Source organism: Cydia pomonella, chromosome 3 (genome assembly GCF_033807575.1).
Source record: "Cydia pomonella isolate Wapato2018A chromosome 3, ilCydPomo1, whole genome shotgun sequence".
In the NCBI taxonomy this organism is placed as follows: domain Eukaryota; kingdom Metazoa; phylum Arthropoda; class Insecta; order Lepidoptera; family Tortricidae; genus Cydia; species Cydia pomonella.
In genome coordinates, this window is record NC_084705.1 from 24,078,583 (window position 1) to 24,096,430 (window position 17,848).

At 35.0% G+C, this 17,848-nt stretch overlaps 1 long non-coding RNA gene across 1 annotated transcript in view; it reads left to right on the plus strand.

Annotated features, from left to right (window-relative positions):
- Positions 1 to 6,955: 6,955 nt before the first annotated feature.
- LOC133516405 (uncharacterized) overlaps positions 6,956 to 17,848 on the plus strand; it is a 28,052-nt gene continuing 17,159 nt past the window's right edge. The window contains exons 1-2 of the long non-coding RNA XR_009799217.1: positions 6,956 to 10,223; positions 10,881 to 10,952. This is a non-coding gene — a long non-coding RNA (uncharacterized LOC133516405). The remainder of the gene's footprint in view (positions 10,224 to 10,880; positions 10,953 to 17,848) is intronic.

A 17,848-nucleotide genomic window follows, 5' to 3' on the forward strand; every position in this document is an offset into this window, starting at 1 on the left:
GTCAATATTAATTGATTGCATTCTGTACGTTTACTAGTACAAATTGTGAAAAATTAACGACAATTACTGCTCCTTTAACTGTTATTTCCGAATTAGTCCACCGTTACGCTTGTCGGTACATAATCCAAACTTTCTGGCAACTAACTGAAACCAAGCAATAATTACCAAAAAACTACCTGAAATCGTATCGCAAGTATCGCAACACTAATTGTTTATTAATCTTACTTAATCCATGTCACAGCGGTCTAATGAAGCGACCCAAACTACTTTATAATTGTAGCAAAAAGGTAACAATTATACGGAATGCAACCATCATTGAATTGCTAATAACAATTTCACTCTCCTATGAATAAAACAATGTAATATGTTATGTTGAATGAAGATCAAAATTACATTGTAATTGTGTTGTATGTTGTTATAATGTTGTTAGTAAGCCGATGGTAATTTAACTATACTATTTTCAGAATATTCTTGATCTTCGTTGTAAGAACATTGATTAAGATATTTATGATGTCAATAATGATGAATCGTCTCCGTATTCTGAGCAAAATAGCTCAGAAGTAACTTAAAACTGTGAAGGCACCAAATTAGATAACATATTTCGAATGCAGAAGGAAGTCATTCTATTGTTGAGCCATCAGTCAGTTGAGCGGAAAGATACGTGTGGCGGGGCTTGATTGCTTGAGATTGTAAACACGGTACGATAGTTGATGCATTTTGTTACTATGCCTTTGCATACTAACCGCAATACCAATTGGCGACAGAAGTCGTATAATATTGATATCTCTTTCATGCTTCTTCAGACCCAGTGCTATTGAAAGGGATGGCACTATATCTTCAGACTCCACTGGGTGCTGCGACTACTGTAGTGAAGAGGGCCCTATATCTAATTCTAAAAATGGCCAAAATCTACATATACTTACGTCTTTTTCGTCTTTCTGGGTTTAGTTTTTTTTTTCATTGTAGTTAGATAACACCACGAGTACGTACTAGTCAAAAGTAAATCGACAGTACAGAAAGTCGTTATAATTTTGGCCATTGTTCCACATACAATAAAGTTTAATATCCTGCCTGTATTGTAATGAAATATTATAAAATTGTGTCCCCTCCAATGCATTTTTAAGTTTTTTGCCAATTTTTTTTTTAACTTTCTTGGTAACTCATTAAAATAAGATGTTGAAAACATCCATGCTTAAGCTAACGCGCATTCTAAGCTTATCACATCGTTTTATGTGTTATGTGTAATTAATGAACCATAAGATTATCTAAGCTACGATAATCATAACAACAAGTAACACCTAATTAAATCCATGTTAGTCATTAGGTGTTTTCACTTTCACCTCAGAATTAAATTATTACCAAGGGGAAAGAGAATGGAATAAAATTTATTATAAAACTTTCCGGCACGTGTTAAATGTCATCCTCAATTTACTTACTTTTGAGGTAATGGCCCTCAACGTTTTAGCAAGCTCATTTGGTTTCTATTTCATAATACATCTTAAGCAAGTAGGTGGGATGACTTAGCATACACAATTAGTATTTTATCATACATTCACGATTAGAAACACGAATGAAAAATATTTTATTATGCTTGTTCAATAAACAAGTTCAACAACAACATGCAAAATTGTGAAATCCGCAATTATAATTTAATATTTGTGTAAAGATGTTATCTTCCTAATTTATGTTTAAAAACGTAGTTTTATTTTTTTATGGTTCCCTACCTCATAAGTAAAAATCGGAACCCTTATACTTATAGAATCACTTTGTTGTCCGTCTGTCTGTAAAGACCCTTTATCTCGGGAATGCTTAGAGGTATCGAGTTGAAATTAAAACCATATACCCACTTAGTTTTCTACAGTCCCTAGAAGCTATGAAAAAACCAAACTTTTAAATTAATATAAATAAATGGCCTTAAGATCATTTTACGGTTTCACTCACGTGTTTTTAGTCACCCGCGTGACATGTTTCGGAGAGACCTAGGCTCCATTTTCAAGCACCAACCAGTGAATGAGCGAGTAGCGTTCACGATGGAAGCGAGTCATCCAACACTTGTAACGAGGAACAACACGAACTCACTATATTCACTTCACTGTCACAACACGCATGTTACACATGTTAGTATGTCACACGACACTTCAAATTCGAAAAAGATGGCAGTTTATGCCGCACATGACGTATATTTCGATAGGTAAACTCAATGGAATCAAAATGTAAACGGTACTTCCGCTGATCTAGCACTATGAACATTGGCAAGTAACATCGTCACTACAAGTACAGGGAAAAGTACCTGAAAACTATACATTAAAAAAACCTATAAATTAAAAATTAGTTGAAACTGGTACCGGAACCCTCGGTGGGCAAATCTGACTCACACTTGTTTTTTTATTGCCGAAACATATATCTACTTAAATAGTAAACATTAGTAATCTAATAGATGTACCTATTTCTATTAGTTTTCTTATGTTAAGTATAACGAGGAAAAATGTAAAGAAACTACATACTAAAACACATGTTTACGGCAAAAAAAATCATGATTCCTATTCCTTTGCGGCGTAGTCGGGCATCGTATGACGTCACAGGCCATGCGTCCTTTGTCTAGGCTGTTTTATATTCGCGGCACATTTATTATCGCATTTTGTGGTACAATAGATACCTAGCAAGGCAAGTTTACCAGTATTAGAATTTCAAGGAAAGTAAATTCTTGCATATTCCCAATTACTTATTTACTATTCTTGGTTGTTTAATAAAATTAGGTGCCATTTCCCGCCGTAGGTATATTTTCAATTCAATACCTATCGATAAGAATGTCAAGAAGAACTCAATTTGATCATAGTCGGCCAAAAAAATCCAGCAGAAGGCTGGCGCCGTAATCTTTGGCCTATGTCCGGTAAGATGGCGCCACTTTTTGATATTTAACAAAAACATATCAGGGAAAGAATAAAGTTCAAAGGCTAATGGCGTTGTTATAGTTTTAATCATGTGTCGAAAGATGGCGGTAAATTAACTCTGGCTACTAAATTTGCTTTGACAATTCACCTCTATTTCAAATTCACCTTCTTTAGGTAATGTTTTTGACTTACGGATCTTGAAGTCACTTGATGAATGAACTTGCTGGCACTTGCGCCCTCAATAAGAATGCTCAGCCAGTATTTTGTTATGGTTTGCTTCCGCTGCCGCGCTAGCACGGCTACATATAATTAAAACCTCTCTTACTTTGCGATCGACTGATAAAATTCTTAACGTAATTCTTGATGCTATTTTAGTTTCATAAAATAAAAAAATGAAAGGTTTTAATTAAGTTAGAATTAGTTTCTTTTTTATTTCATTTAATACGAAAATTCTTATTTAGTTAAAAAATAGTATTTGTTTTTAAATATTCCTGATTCTTACTAGTATTTTTATTTACACCATATTGATGCATACGATGTTATTTGATCAGTTGTCGTTTAGATGAAGTTTTCTTTGGCTAGAGTCCGATATTATCCCGATTATCCCAGACCGCTGACAATTAAGGCCGGCGGAGTTAGCTTGGAACAAGTGGAGGCTACCACCTTTTTAGGTTTCAAAATAGACCGGAAACTGACTTGGGCAACTCATATTGACCAGCTGTGTGGTAAGCTAGGTAGTGCCTGCTTCGCTCTGCGCCGCTTGGCTCGAGTAGTGCCGCAGCATACCGTGCGGACAAGCTACTTCGCGACTGTCCACTCCCTGTTGCAATACGGTGCTGAAATGTGGGGAAGCGCCGCGGAATGGCAGCGTGCGTTCCGATTACAAAAAACCGGCCAAGAGCATGTCGGGCCACGCTCAGTGTAGGGTTCCGTAGTTACTCTTCCGTCACAATAAGCTAAACTCGAGCTTAAAGTATAGTAAATTGTTAACCAAGGGATGAAACGGTACCTTTCACCTGAGTTAAACAAATAGGCAAATTTGCATAATCAGTACCTAATTAAAATAAGTCTTTTTACTATGAAGGGAAAACTTTTTGCGATAACTCAAAAACAGCTAAACTGATCATGTCCGCTATAGTTTTCATTTAATGTCTTTCTTAAGCTCTACTTCCACGATTTTTTTCATATTTTTTGGACCTATGGTTCAAAAGTTAGAGGGGGGGGGACACATTTTTTTTTTCTTTCGGAGCGATTATCTCCGAATATATTCACTTTATCACAAAATGTTTCTTGAAACCCCCTATTAGTTTTGAAAGACCTTTCCAACGATACCCCACACTCTAGGGTTGAAGCGAAAAAAAAAATTCACCTTCACTTTACGTGTAGGGGAGGTACCCTAAAAAAAATTAAATTTTTAGATTTTATTGTACGACTTTCTCGGCTTTATTGATTTATATATCCATGCCAAATTTCAGCTTTCTAGCACTAACGACCACGGAGCAAAGCCTCGGACAGACAGACAGACAGACAGACAGACAGACAGACAGACAGACAGACAGACAGACGGACATGGCGAAACTATAAGGGTTCCGTTTTATGCCATTTGGCTACGGAACCCTAAAAAGAGCCATAAGATCTGTGGTCCAGGTAGCACTGGAAACCTCAGTAAGACCATATTTCAAGGAACTAGGAATATTAACTCTGCCGTCGATAGTAATCTATCAGATAGCAATTTATACGTACGTCAATTTAAGCGAATATAAAAAACGCTCAGACTCGGCGCGCTCTTTGCGGCACCCAAATATGCTTCTCCCTGTGAAGCGACGACTGGCGAAGTCCGAAAAGGTCACTCACGTGATGCAGAGGTCACCTCCGCCCCATCCTTGCAATGTTTTAAAACTAAATTAAAAGCATGGCTTCTTAAACACACATTTTATAGTTATAATGAATATTTAAATGTAAAGATATAATATACTACCTATACATAGTATATCATATGTTGAATAAATCACGTAGGTACAACGTGGATAAATAATTATAATATAATACTGTACCTAATAATAAATTGACATGTAATATGAATGATATTATAAATAAATAAATATGAAATATTAGTACATAAATTAAAAAATTATAAGGCTTACAAAACACCGTAACATCGCCTTAAAAATTGGCGTACGCACAAAATAAGTTATTCCATGTGAACACTGTTTTTAGGTAATGAAAACACCACGTCAGACTTTTAATAACTGTTCGAAGAATGGCTATAGCTGGTCTCACTTTCGCGATCATCTCTAAAATATGCCAGATATGATCGGAATTCGAAACATATAATTTACTATGTTAATGTCGGCGTTACGCGGTTGATTTCACGTGTTGATCACCTTTACGAAGTAATATGTCAGTGAGAACATACAAGAATTGTACTGTATGTTCTCGCTTCTAACTCGAGCAAATGATAACAAGTGAAAATCAAGTGAGATTTATAAATAAAGCTTATAAGTAGAAGCACTTAGATTTCTGTCGACAAATATACAATTTCCAATCCGCAATCCACATACCTAATGTTTAATATGAAGCATTATATCAAGTTTTATATACGTCGGTCGATCAGCGAAATAGTAATCAAAATGAAATAGTGCTTTAGATGTTTAACTTCATCAAACTATCATGTATTAAAAAAAAGCGGGAATGACAATAACTTATTCCATTCCACTTTACATTATAGAAACGTGTTGAAAACATATTCACGTAGTACCATGACTACCATGCAACGGCAGTTTTAAGATGAAAAAAACACGCATTGTTCTCAACTTTTCCCGTCGAGTCGCAATTAGGTGTAGTCGATAATTGCGACTAATCGATCGTGACGGAACAGCGAGCACCACGCGATCCGGTATGCAAAACTTGCGGTTTGATTGATACGAATTATTAACACTTCGCTCGCTCTGGCCTGACGACAAATGGTAACCCCGCGGTGTAAACTATGTGAAGGTTTTTAGTGTGAAAAATTTGCTTTGTCGAGAATATCTTACGGTTCTTGTGTCGTACGTGTGTATAAAAGGCAATGACATTAAGAATACATGAATTTTTGTCGAAAATTGCGTAAAATAAACAATTAAAAAATGCCTATTAAAAACCAGCTGGTTATGTTGTGCCGGAGATACAATCGCTTATAGGTGACTTCTTTATACTCGTACGTTGTGAGCTGACAGCCTCTTCAGCATTCTTAAAAACTCTGCATGGTCATTTCAACATTAGTTATATTATAAGATTCATTAATTCAATCATTCTTTTAAAATTATGGCTTCAGTCCAGTGGGACTATTTCTAGTAGAGGAATTAGTGGCAGATTTGTATGGGACACCCTGAAATTTTTTCTTTAAACACGCCACTTGGCTCAGTTGTTCCTTAGGTCATTCTGAGCTGATTTAGCCCGGTTGACACGCGGTACCCCCCGACTGGGGAAGGGGGGGTGTACCTTCCCCCCCCCTACCCCTCCCCCCAGTCGTGGCGTACCGCGTGTCAACCGGGCTAAATCAGCTCAAAATGACCTAAGGAACAACTGTGCCAAGTGGCGTCTTTTAAGAAAAAATTGCAGAGTCACTGCCACTATTTCCTCTACTATTCGCCAGTATTAAGGTATTAGGAGCTTTAAATACTACTAAAATTGTATAGTCAGTACAAGACTGTGTACGGTGATTTGATCGGCTCTTGTAAAGGGGATAGTACTGGACTTTACAAGTAGCACTACCGGCTGTTGACTCAAAAATGGTGGTTAAACGCGTTTCAAGATTAATTTTCCATTCACTGCACACTGCCACATTAGTTTACCGTATAATAAGCTATCGATATTACACTTTAAACAATATTAATGAGCAAAAAACAAAGATATGAATGAATGAATGAATGAAATGAATGAAAATCTTTATTTTCAGGCAACTATGGGCCCATAGATAAATACCTTAAAACTAGCATACATATTGTAACTAACAATCTATGGATCGGAGGAATCTGAAAATAAATAATTTTTATTTTTATTTTATTTTATTCATTTATATCATAAAATATATCTTAAAAACTAAAACACACACTATGGCTGCGATGCATTTCGCAACCCGGCTGTGTCAGGGAGCCGGCCGCGGAACCGCCGAAACTTGAAACTCTTCGGCCAAAACTCCTCCTTTGTGAAGGTCGCTAGACGTTCAGTCGGAACGCTCACCAAGTCACCACAAAAGAATTGAAATTCGCACTGTGTCTAGATTCCAACTTCGCGAACCTCAGGGCGAATCCGGACTTGACTCCTACATACTTTATTACGATATCCTCGACCTTCGTAATGTAGTGTAATCGGGACATATACAGCAGCGTCGACGGTGTTGCGGGACGTAGCAAATGGTACCGCACTTATCCTGATGAGCTGTCTTCTTTCTCTTCTTCACCTTTTTGAATCTATCTCCGTCGCATCGCGACTTACGAGGAGTGACTATCAACACGGCGCTCGAATCGGAAGTCAGTTATTAGATCTGTTTCCAATATGATACTGATGTCAGTGCCAAAAGAGACATTTCTTCGACCATAAACGTCACTTTTGACATTGACAGATCAGCATCATATTGGAAACAGATCGCATTACTAAAACTCGAATCGGCCTGTAATTACCTATATAAACAGAAAACACTAGGTTCCTATGATACCTAAATATTAAAAAGGTAAGTAATAAGAAATAGACAGAAATCATATAATTGTTGATAAAAAACCAAAATTTAACTCAATCAGTCCAGTAGTTTCGGAGCAAATCGGCTGTGACAGACGGACATACAAATAGACAGACGTCTGTTTCTACCTATAAGGGTTTCATTTTCTCCTTTTGAGGTACGGAACCCTAGACAAATGGTATTATTTTAAGCGCTATCTATCGCACTATTAGACAGTTTAACTTCTTACCGGTGTAACTGTGGTATAAAGCAGTAAATCTTAATATTTTTTCTAATTATGTGTAGTCTGCCCCACCACCACATTATTATTATACAGAAGCCATACCAAACAATGAAATTATCGCAATTGCAACCTGTACCACGCGACCAAAACGTCGTAAACGCCGAAAAATTCATGGCACTTACGCGTTTAAGTCGCGGGATTCACGCTCCGCTTCTATGGATTGTCGTCAAAACAACAACTTATGGCGCAAAATACTGGTCCTTTGTACTGGTTCTATACGTAGAAATAATATTTCAAACTTTGTTCAAAATTCTTAACGACTTCCTAACCTAGTCGGTAGTGACTCTGCCTATGAAGCGTGAGGTCCTGGATTCGAATCCTGGTAAGAACATTTATTTGAGTGTATATAATATACTTGAGTTATATTTTTTATTAAACTTACCGTGGGACTACGTCGATTTGTGTCCTGTAATATTTATTAATTATTATAACTGATTTTCTAAGATGTCAGTACTCCTGCAAACCCTTATCGTTATTACTCTTAATATAGACGTACTCAGTTCGGACTTTATTGAAACATTTTATAATTCATTTTGGTACAGTCAGCATCAAAAGTAGCGGATCAAACAAGGTTTCAAAAGTATCTACCATTCTGTTACAACTTAACAAAATGTGGTGGTTCTATATGTAGAACAATTAAGACGGTAAAAGATATACTTTTGAATGTAAATTTTAGAGATTTATTTATATTTGGAAAAGTTATCCAGAATATCAGATACTTTTGGCGCGTTGTTTCATCCGCTACTATTGATGCTGACTGTACCTCTACCTGCTGCAATGTTGAGATGCCGCCAGATATAATTTGTCTGGCAACATCCTAATGTAATCATCGTACAACGTTCCTCTTTACTCCACCAAGTTGTTTCAATATATAGTTATAACCTTAAATACGATATTTAAGGACTGGATGGTGTGTTATTGTTTCTAGAATTAGTGGTTTACGACCGACTTGTTCAAATAATTATTTGCATAGGCTCGATGCATAACAAAAAATCATAAACATGTAAAAAATAATTCGGTTCGTACTGGATGAGTTTTTATTAATAAGTTCTTAAGCCAAATATTTTGACTAAGTAGTATAGGTAGTTTGTGAAGTAAGGGCTTGTAGAGTTAGAAGCTTAGCTATACAAGAGATCTAATAACTTTTTGTCAGTGCGAGCCTTATGGTCTCGTCTTGGCTACATTTTACATGAAAATGTTTTTGATGGGATAATATATAGGTATAATAAATAAATTCCATCGTAAACATGATACTATCAAAAATGCATTTGTAACAAACACTACTACCATTTAGGCAGAAAGCACCTATTTTACACGATATCTCTTTGGAGCCAATTTCTGCATTTTTACCGCCGCTATAAAATACCGCTTACTTTGCATATCCGACACAATTTTGTTTTATGGGGTCAATATAAGTTAAGTGAGGCCAGTGAGGGTAATATTTTTATAAGCTACGTAAAATAGAATAATTGAGACTCAAATAACGCCTTCTGTACCTGTTTCATTCGGGCAATTAGGTACATGACACAAGGCGTTCTCTTGATATTAAGGTTGCGTAAATGATTATAATATAGAATAGAAACAGTAAATACTGTGACAGGTTACGCAAAGTTTGGGAAGTAGTTAACCGTAACTAGACGTATTCAAGATGAACTGTACCCCTAGTGTAAATATTTTCGACAGCGAAACGTTACGTACGCGTTTGCGTTAAGTGTAATTTTGTATGAGATTTTTGACTTTCCAAAACGTCCCGCTTGGCGCGCTGTTCAAAAACCCATACAAAATGAGACTTAACGCAAACGCGTACGTCACGTTTCGCTATTGACTAAATTTACACTAGAGGCACTGGACTATATTGGACCGTTTTGTTGTCTGCCGCGGGACCATTCATTATCGAGTTTCGTAAATACGGAACAACTTACACTTTCAAATCGGCTTGGATGACTAGGCAAGTCTCAGACTTTCTCCGGGTTTACGACTGACATGTTAGCTGCCTATAACGCATCTATGGGTTCTCTCGGTACTAGAGCTTCTTCGGATTTCTTTCCATTTTTAATTTCATTTTGTGTAACGTCACAGCGATTGTAATGCTTCTTACAGCGCCGGTCATTTGCGCTCTAACATGAGCACGCGGCGGCCGCGCATTCCGTTACTAAATACGACTTACCGCTGATCCAAAACGCGGCGTCGCGTTTTGATCTCAGCATTGTAAATAAGGAATTACCGTAAACCGGTAACGTGACAGTTTGGGACTAGGCTAGACGTTTGTTATTGTGTGTACCAGAGAAAAGTGTGACGTATTAAGAAAAATGTGCGGTCATTAAATAACAAGGTGAGCTTAGTTCTTACTTCGTTTTTCTTTTTGCGTTGAACCTTACCATTGCGGCTAGAGGATCTTCACTTTGTTTGAACGAGCATTTTGAAATCTTTTTACAAATATTTACCGTTTGCTTTCGTTTGTATGTAGGTTTTTTATATTATACAACAGATTTTTTGTCAACTTTGGTATCGTTTTTTGCTGCAATCGAATTACCAAATTTGTAAAAAATATTATATTTACCTACTTACTCCAAATAATAAACATAAATTGCAGCCTATTTGTAGTTTCATAAGCGTTATCTCTGATTTATATTGTATTGTTCAACTCTGATTTATATTGTAGGTATCCTTATCAATACCTTCATCCAAACATATGTATTTACTGAGTTACAGATTGATATTCTAATGTATTTTGTCACCTCGTAATTAATAGATCTAACAACTGAATATAGAACTGAATACATGTAATAAACCTAACAATGAATTATTTAGATAATATATCAATCAAAATCTGCTTCCTATATGCCTGAAGAACTAGTTCGCAAGAGGTCAACAGCGGCACTGTCACTGCGCATCAGTGAAATATGAGATGTCATGTCAAATTCCAATCCATTCCAATACTTAGAAAAAATATAGTAATTTAAAAACACTATTTTTTTTTTCTTTCTAGCGTTTGCCCCGGGTAATAACCACGGCTCATGGGAGCCTGGGGCTCGCTTGGCAACTAATCCCAAGAATTGGCGTAAGCACTCTAGTTTTTACGAAAGTGACTGCCATCTGACCTTTAAAACACAGAGGGGAAACTAGGTTAGGATTAGTCCGGTTTCCTCACGATGTTTTCCTTCATTGAAAAGCGACTGGTAAAAAAAAGAATTTATCGTACATAAATTCCGAGAAACTCATTGGTACGAACCTGGGTTTGATCCCGCGACCTCCGGATTGAAAGTCGCAACCTCTTACCGCTAGGCAACCAACGCAAATACAAAATTATAATGTAAAATTTCTTAGTAGAATAAATCTCTAGGACAATAAGTACACCCTTAATGATTCGTGACCTGTCCGTGGCTGCTATCAGTAACATAGATTAGTATATATTATAACTGTAATATCTACCTACTAATGAAGTATACAGAAAATCAGACATCGATTAAGAGGAAAGTGAAGGACCCGCGCGAAATCGCATGTTTAAAAAAATCAGTAGTTACCTCCAAACCGAGTTGGTGAACAATACCTATATTTTGGTGAAAACTACTGGGAAACAAAATTCCCACCTTTTACCAATGGTAACTACAGGGAAAAATCCCGGTAGTTACCAATGGTAAATGATGGAAAAAAACCCAGTAGTTACCACTGGTATCTCTTTTTAAAATTAATAATTCTTATCTCCATACTTTTTACAAGCCGAATATTCCACCTGATCATTAGCACTACACCTTCTTGTTTGTTTAATTTCATTTATTCACCATTTGTATATTGTTAAATTGTTAGACCTGTAGGTATCATACGACAAAGCTAAAAAGCTAGGAAGTTGGAGTATATCTAGTAACTGCAAACCATTAGGCATGTACTTACGTTGAAACTAATGGACATCTGGACACCTCCATTGTATGAAATAAAAAGAAACAAACATGTTTATCTTAAACACCTAGTTACACAGTCTGTTAGCTCCGGCCTTGGTGTTTATTTATGTGAATTTTATCACATATCTTAACCATACCGTAACATACTATTCTATGCTTTCATGTTTATTTACCGGATCCACTAGAGAAACGTTGAAAGGAAAACAATATGTAATGTACTTTCTTATTACCTGTACATATAGAACGGGCCCGTTAAAAACCGTGATTCTAATTCTAACGTTTATTGCTGTTTTTTCTCACCAGATTAAAATAACGATAAGCTTATTAAAAGCACGTTCTGCATGTGGAATGTTTTCTAATTTGGTTCCATTCCAGTTTGGATATTTGCAAGCGATCCAAATAAAACGTTTTATCGCCTAATTTTTATAAAGGTATTTTTTTTATTTTTTTTATAACGATAGGCAAGCGTTTGACCACGACCTCACCTGATGGTAAGTGATGATGCGGTCTACGGTGGAGCACGCTTACCTATGAGATACCTATTTACCCTAGCCTTGAAGAGACCCAGATTGTACTCATGCGGAAACACAGACTCGGGCAGGGCATTCCACTCCTTGGCAGTTCGCATAAGAAATGTTGAAGCAAAACGCTTCGTGCGTATTTGTGGAATACCTACCATGAAGCGGTGCCGGAGTGCCGATTGTCTGGTAGTCCGATGGTGAAATGGGGACGGAGGAATAAGGTTGTGCAGTTCCTCGGCACACTCTCCGAAATGCATCTATATATTTATCTAGCATAAGTAACTATTCCTTAACCTCATATATTATTGTTTTACGTTTTGTCATACAAAATTACAAACACAAGACTCAATATTTGCCAGTGCTTGGTGACGTACATATTTCTCTTGTTTACGGTACACACGTGACATTTAGGATCATTTTTAAGTGATAGTATAGTTTTAGTTAATTCTTAATGATATGATATATAGAGCTGTGAAATAACGGATCTGATCTGTGAATATAATCGCATACTGACCTAGTGGGGAAAAGATATTTAGCTCATTACTAAAGATAAAACATCTCCGGTTGTTGTAGGTATTACGGACGGCGGTGTACTCGTATGATTAATGTCTTAAAAATGTATACATTGTTTCACCTTCTTTCAGTAGTGTAAGGTCGTAAACTATTTGCATCTTCCTTGTCATGAATGTCTAGTACAGTCAGCGTCAAATACTTTGTAGCAGTCAAAGTGGCCAAATAGTTCGGTACACCATATTAAATATATGGTGTACCGAACTATTTGGCTACTTTGGTTGCTACAAAGTATTTGACGCTGACTGTACATACATACTCGTACATATACCTAACTATTCAACGGTAGTGTGCATATATGTACCAACTAACTTATGTATGTATAGTTGGTCTATTATTTTCAATTCATCTAAATCAGCCTTGTCGCGTTTTAAGTCTCGTGGTGGATAAAATAACTATATCCCACTTACATATTTTATTTATGTCTTTGAACCGAGTAGAACTTATTATTGAAATTCTACTCTGATAGGCGTGGTATCAAATCGATCGCTTCATTATGATTATTAACAAATGATATTAACGAGGAGGTACAAACCACAATAATTACCTTAATGTCTATTTTCCGTTATGTACAAATGCCTTTTACTGGGTCATACATGCGCACTAGAATAAAACTAGTAACTTTTCGTCCCGAAAGATAAGGAGTTGCATGGGTACTTCGTTCCAAAATATATTGCTGGTAGCTGTGCCAACATTGTTGACATTATTTGTTTCACCAATATTCTTAATATGCTGTTCAAAATAATACAAATTAGATGAATATATGTATAACCCAACTTGATATTGATAGCAGGTAGAGTAAAAAAATATTCTCAAACATACGCGGGAATATCATCCTCATCGATGTGTCGGCATTTTAGAATTATAAACATTTTGAAAAACAGATTAAAAACGAAATCCCGATAAATTTAAACACAATAATAAAGTGACTATTGAAATATAATTGTATAAGTTAGGGATTGTAGAAGTTAGAACATTCTAATTAAATCATGAAGCGGGCAAATTATACTTATGGCAGGTAGTTTAGTAATTACTATAATAATTTTAGCCTCCAGTCGCCCACTGCTGAGAATAGGCCTCTCTTCATGTACGCCACTTATTATTACGGTCCTGGGCTAGTCGCATCCATAATTAACATTTAATTTTTATAAAACCTGAAATTCTACATATGATTTGGAAGTATTTTGCTTCCTGAACACTGCAATATATTAATATAAATTTAATATGGCTTATTACAAAAATTACAAAAGAATAAAAAAAAATGTGATTTTACCAATTCTACGGCACAATAGGTGAAATGCCATTGCCATTCATCACGAAAAAAAATTAGCTGTCATAATATTGGATTTGACATTGTCAATTAAATACGACGTATTGATTTAATTTCAAAACAAAGAGAAATTTATTTATATAATTAAGTTACTATTTACTAATCGTTTTTAAAATGGACAAAGCCGTATGGATCGATGAGGTATATACTCCTCCAAAGTATACCAAATACTGTTTCGTCCCTTACCTACTGCAAAAATAGCAAAAATGATTCGTCGAAGATATCGGTACAAACATTTAATTACATAACATTCATTAGCGTTTATCCTTATGAAAGCCTGGTATCGTATTCGTGTATCAGTATCCGTTATAATATCCAAATCATCGTAGAAATCTGATATTTTATCAAAATTGTTTTAAAACAACAACGGACCAGTTTAAAACATTGACAATGACAGACAACGTCAGATTAATTAAGTCATGTTTTTAACTAGAGTTACGTCATTTTAGAATAAGTACTCATTAAAAAAATTATAATAAATTAAATACAAATCCTAGTGAAAAAAAGAAACTATTGGCGTATTCCTCGTTTCAATTAAAATGTAGAGAACCAATAAAATTATAGGGTTAGAACATTGAATTGTTGTCATGTGAGGGGCCAATAACTATAGCAGTCACCCTACCTAGTTACCTACCTACTAACAGTGTAACTTATGTGTTTGAAATGGATTTACATTTACAATTATTATAAATATACAATGTATTGAATGAAAGAAACATGATTGTCAAGGCAGAGTACTCTACACGAATGACCTTCGGAAGTTTGGTCTGTTATTTTATTACGTTATCTTTTTAATTAAACTGCACCGAAGAACGAGACAATTTAGGCTTGTCTTAATGACAACACGTAAATAATCTCGATGTTGGTTGAAGTTTGGAATTAGTTAGGTATAATACGACCTACATATATAGTAACTAATAGAAAATATATAATACCAATCACTTTTAACTTAATTCTATTCTTCTTTTGTTCTAAATTGTTTCCGATGGCAGTATGCCATTTTAAATATGTTTTACTTGGCCACATAATTGAAATGTTGACATATGCTGAATTATGCTGAAAGAAACAATAAAATATTTAAACTTCTACCATTTTATGGTCTTTAAAAATAAAAGTTTCATTCATTATAAACATTATTAAAAAAAGAAAAGAGAAATAAGGACATGTTCTGTTTAACGCAAAGTCGCGGGTAGTTGGCACTTCTTAAGCTTTCGAGCTTACCGTTACATATGAAATAAGTTTAATGAACATAAATATAAATTGAGACCCCAGCTAAATGTCAGGTGACTGTGTGAATTGACAACCTTGATCGCAGTCACAGTATTTTAAAAGATCTGTTGTAATTGACAGTTCTTTTGACAATTAATCGTAAACTCACGAAGTCGTTAAGCAAATTTTATTGTTCTGAAATTTAGTTACCTTCGACTTTAGCACGACAATAGATGGTTAAGTTTCGCTGCGGTTTTGAAGTTAATCGATGTTATCATCACAACAGGATTAATATTATTTATTTAAACTTTATAGCACAGGAAAAGTTGTACAAAAGGCGAACGTAATGCCAGAAGGCATGCTCTACCAGTTAACCCTTGAGCCAAACAGAAATCAAACAGTAATACATAGAAGCGGGAAATATTTACTAGAGGTAGGTTATATGATACAGGTATATGAGAAATTTAATGCTAAGTATTTGAGTAAATATTTATGCTAACACAACATAGGTACTAACTAATTTATATATACAGAAATGAAATAACATACACAAAATATAATATACAAATACAATATGTAAACCTATTTTCTGATTAATATTGTTTTAATTATTTATTATCAAAGCACGAACGTGAATAATGAAATAACTAGTGTAATTTTTTGATAAGGTGTCATAAAGAAATTAGGCACGTCAAAAGTTTAGGGGGTGGGAAGTCATCAAATAGAAAATGTGAAAAGGGGATCGGAAGCAACAAACTTTGTGACATCACTTTAACTTCATCTGTAAAGGATTTTTTCTTATAATTTATTTATTCGTTGTACAAATAAATAACTAGTTCGTTTACAGACAAACAAAATATGTTAATTAAACGATTAAACTAATAATGATTTCAAATTAGGTACTGTTTTCGTTAAGCTTCCGAGATATTGTGTGACACATATAAAACGTTCATTGCAAATATTCAAAATTTTAATATACAAAAATATTCTAAATGAAAAGTAGTTTATTATAACTTATAACTAATGTAGGTATGTAGTTTTATACAACGATTGCAAAGTAATTTCTTTTCACAAAAGTTTTAACTAAAGGAGATATCCGAAGTGAGACAATTATTTAATCATCTAGCAGCATATTATGCAGTTTGTTCAAGTCAGCAAAATTATCTAATCATATGAAGTGTTCTCCTATGAATATTTACAGCGAAGTCATTCAAGCGACGTCAGTTTGTGTGGCGGTCTACAGAACTTACTAGTCATCAATGTCATAATTTTTTAATTAAATCGAAAGTAACCAAAACAGAAAACCATTAGAAATTCACTATAATACTGCAATCAAAGCGCATTAGATTAGTGAGCACTAAAAACACCCACGACTTAAAACTGAAACTGTACTTTCTACTTACTGGTGTTACTTTTATTTACGTCCCAATTCCAATACTAAGTCGACAGGTCACGAGAGATCGAAATCGAATACCGTTTGAAATCAAAAACTGAAAAAAGTGAACGATTGTTTTGGATGGTTTTCTAATAATTAAGCGCACGAGCGCTCATTAAGGCCATGTGGTGCTTTTACTTGAACTCAAGGCCTTTTTACTCATAATCATATTAGAAGAATTTTGGCTTAGAAAGCAATTGTTATTACGGAAACTACCGTCATTATTTATAAACAAAAATAGCTGGCTGCATATTTCCACAGCTCAAAGAAACCAGTGCACTGTAAACTGTAATGTCTAGATTTGTAACAACTATGCATAATTAAAGAACTCTCTTTGAAGGCTTGCCTGGGACGACGTTATGTAGTTTTGGCGTTTGCTCTCTGCTGGGTTGTTACCCAGCACTGTGCTTTTATACAATTCTTAAATTTGACCTCGGCATTATACCCTTTATGGAATCGAAGTAACAGTTATATTTTCAAAGTATTTATTAGCCGGTGAAACAAGTTTGTCAGTAGAAAAATGCGTTAAATTCAATCTTTCTATGGGACGATAAACCTTCGCGCCTACATACTCGTAGATATAGCTTCAGGAAAAACAATAATATATTGTAGTATAATAATCTGAGATTTTTATTTTGTTAATTTTACTGATTCGGTTGATTAGTAGTAGGTACTCATTACGTATATGATGTTGGATAATCAGTCTTTGTGCCATTACCCACTGTTATAATTGTATCATAAATAAGCCCATGCTCCAATTACCACTTATCAAAGGACGTTTTATAAAATTCTTTTCGCAATTAATTTAATTGATTTTGAATAAGCTTTTTTTCACTTATCTCGAAAACAATGAATGTCAAAGTTTCACTGTAGAGTTTTAATTAGCTGATAAAAATCAGGCAATATAAGTAGGTATTACGTTTAGCGATTATACTTATAAATACTCACTTTATATTGAGTTACCCACAGAGTTGTAATTTGAGTTGAATTCAT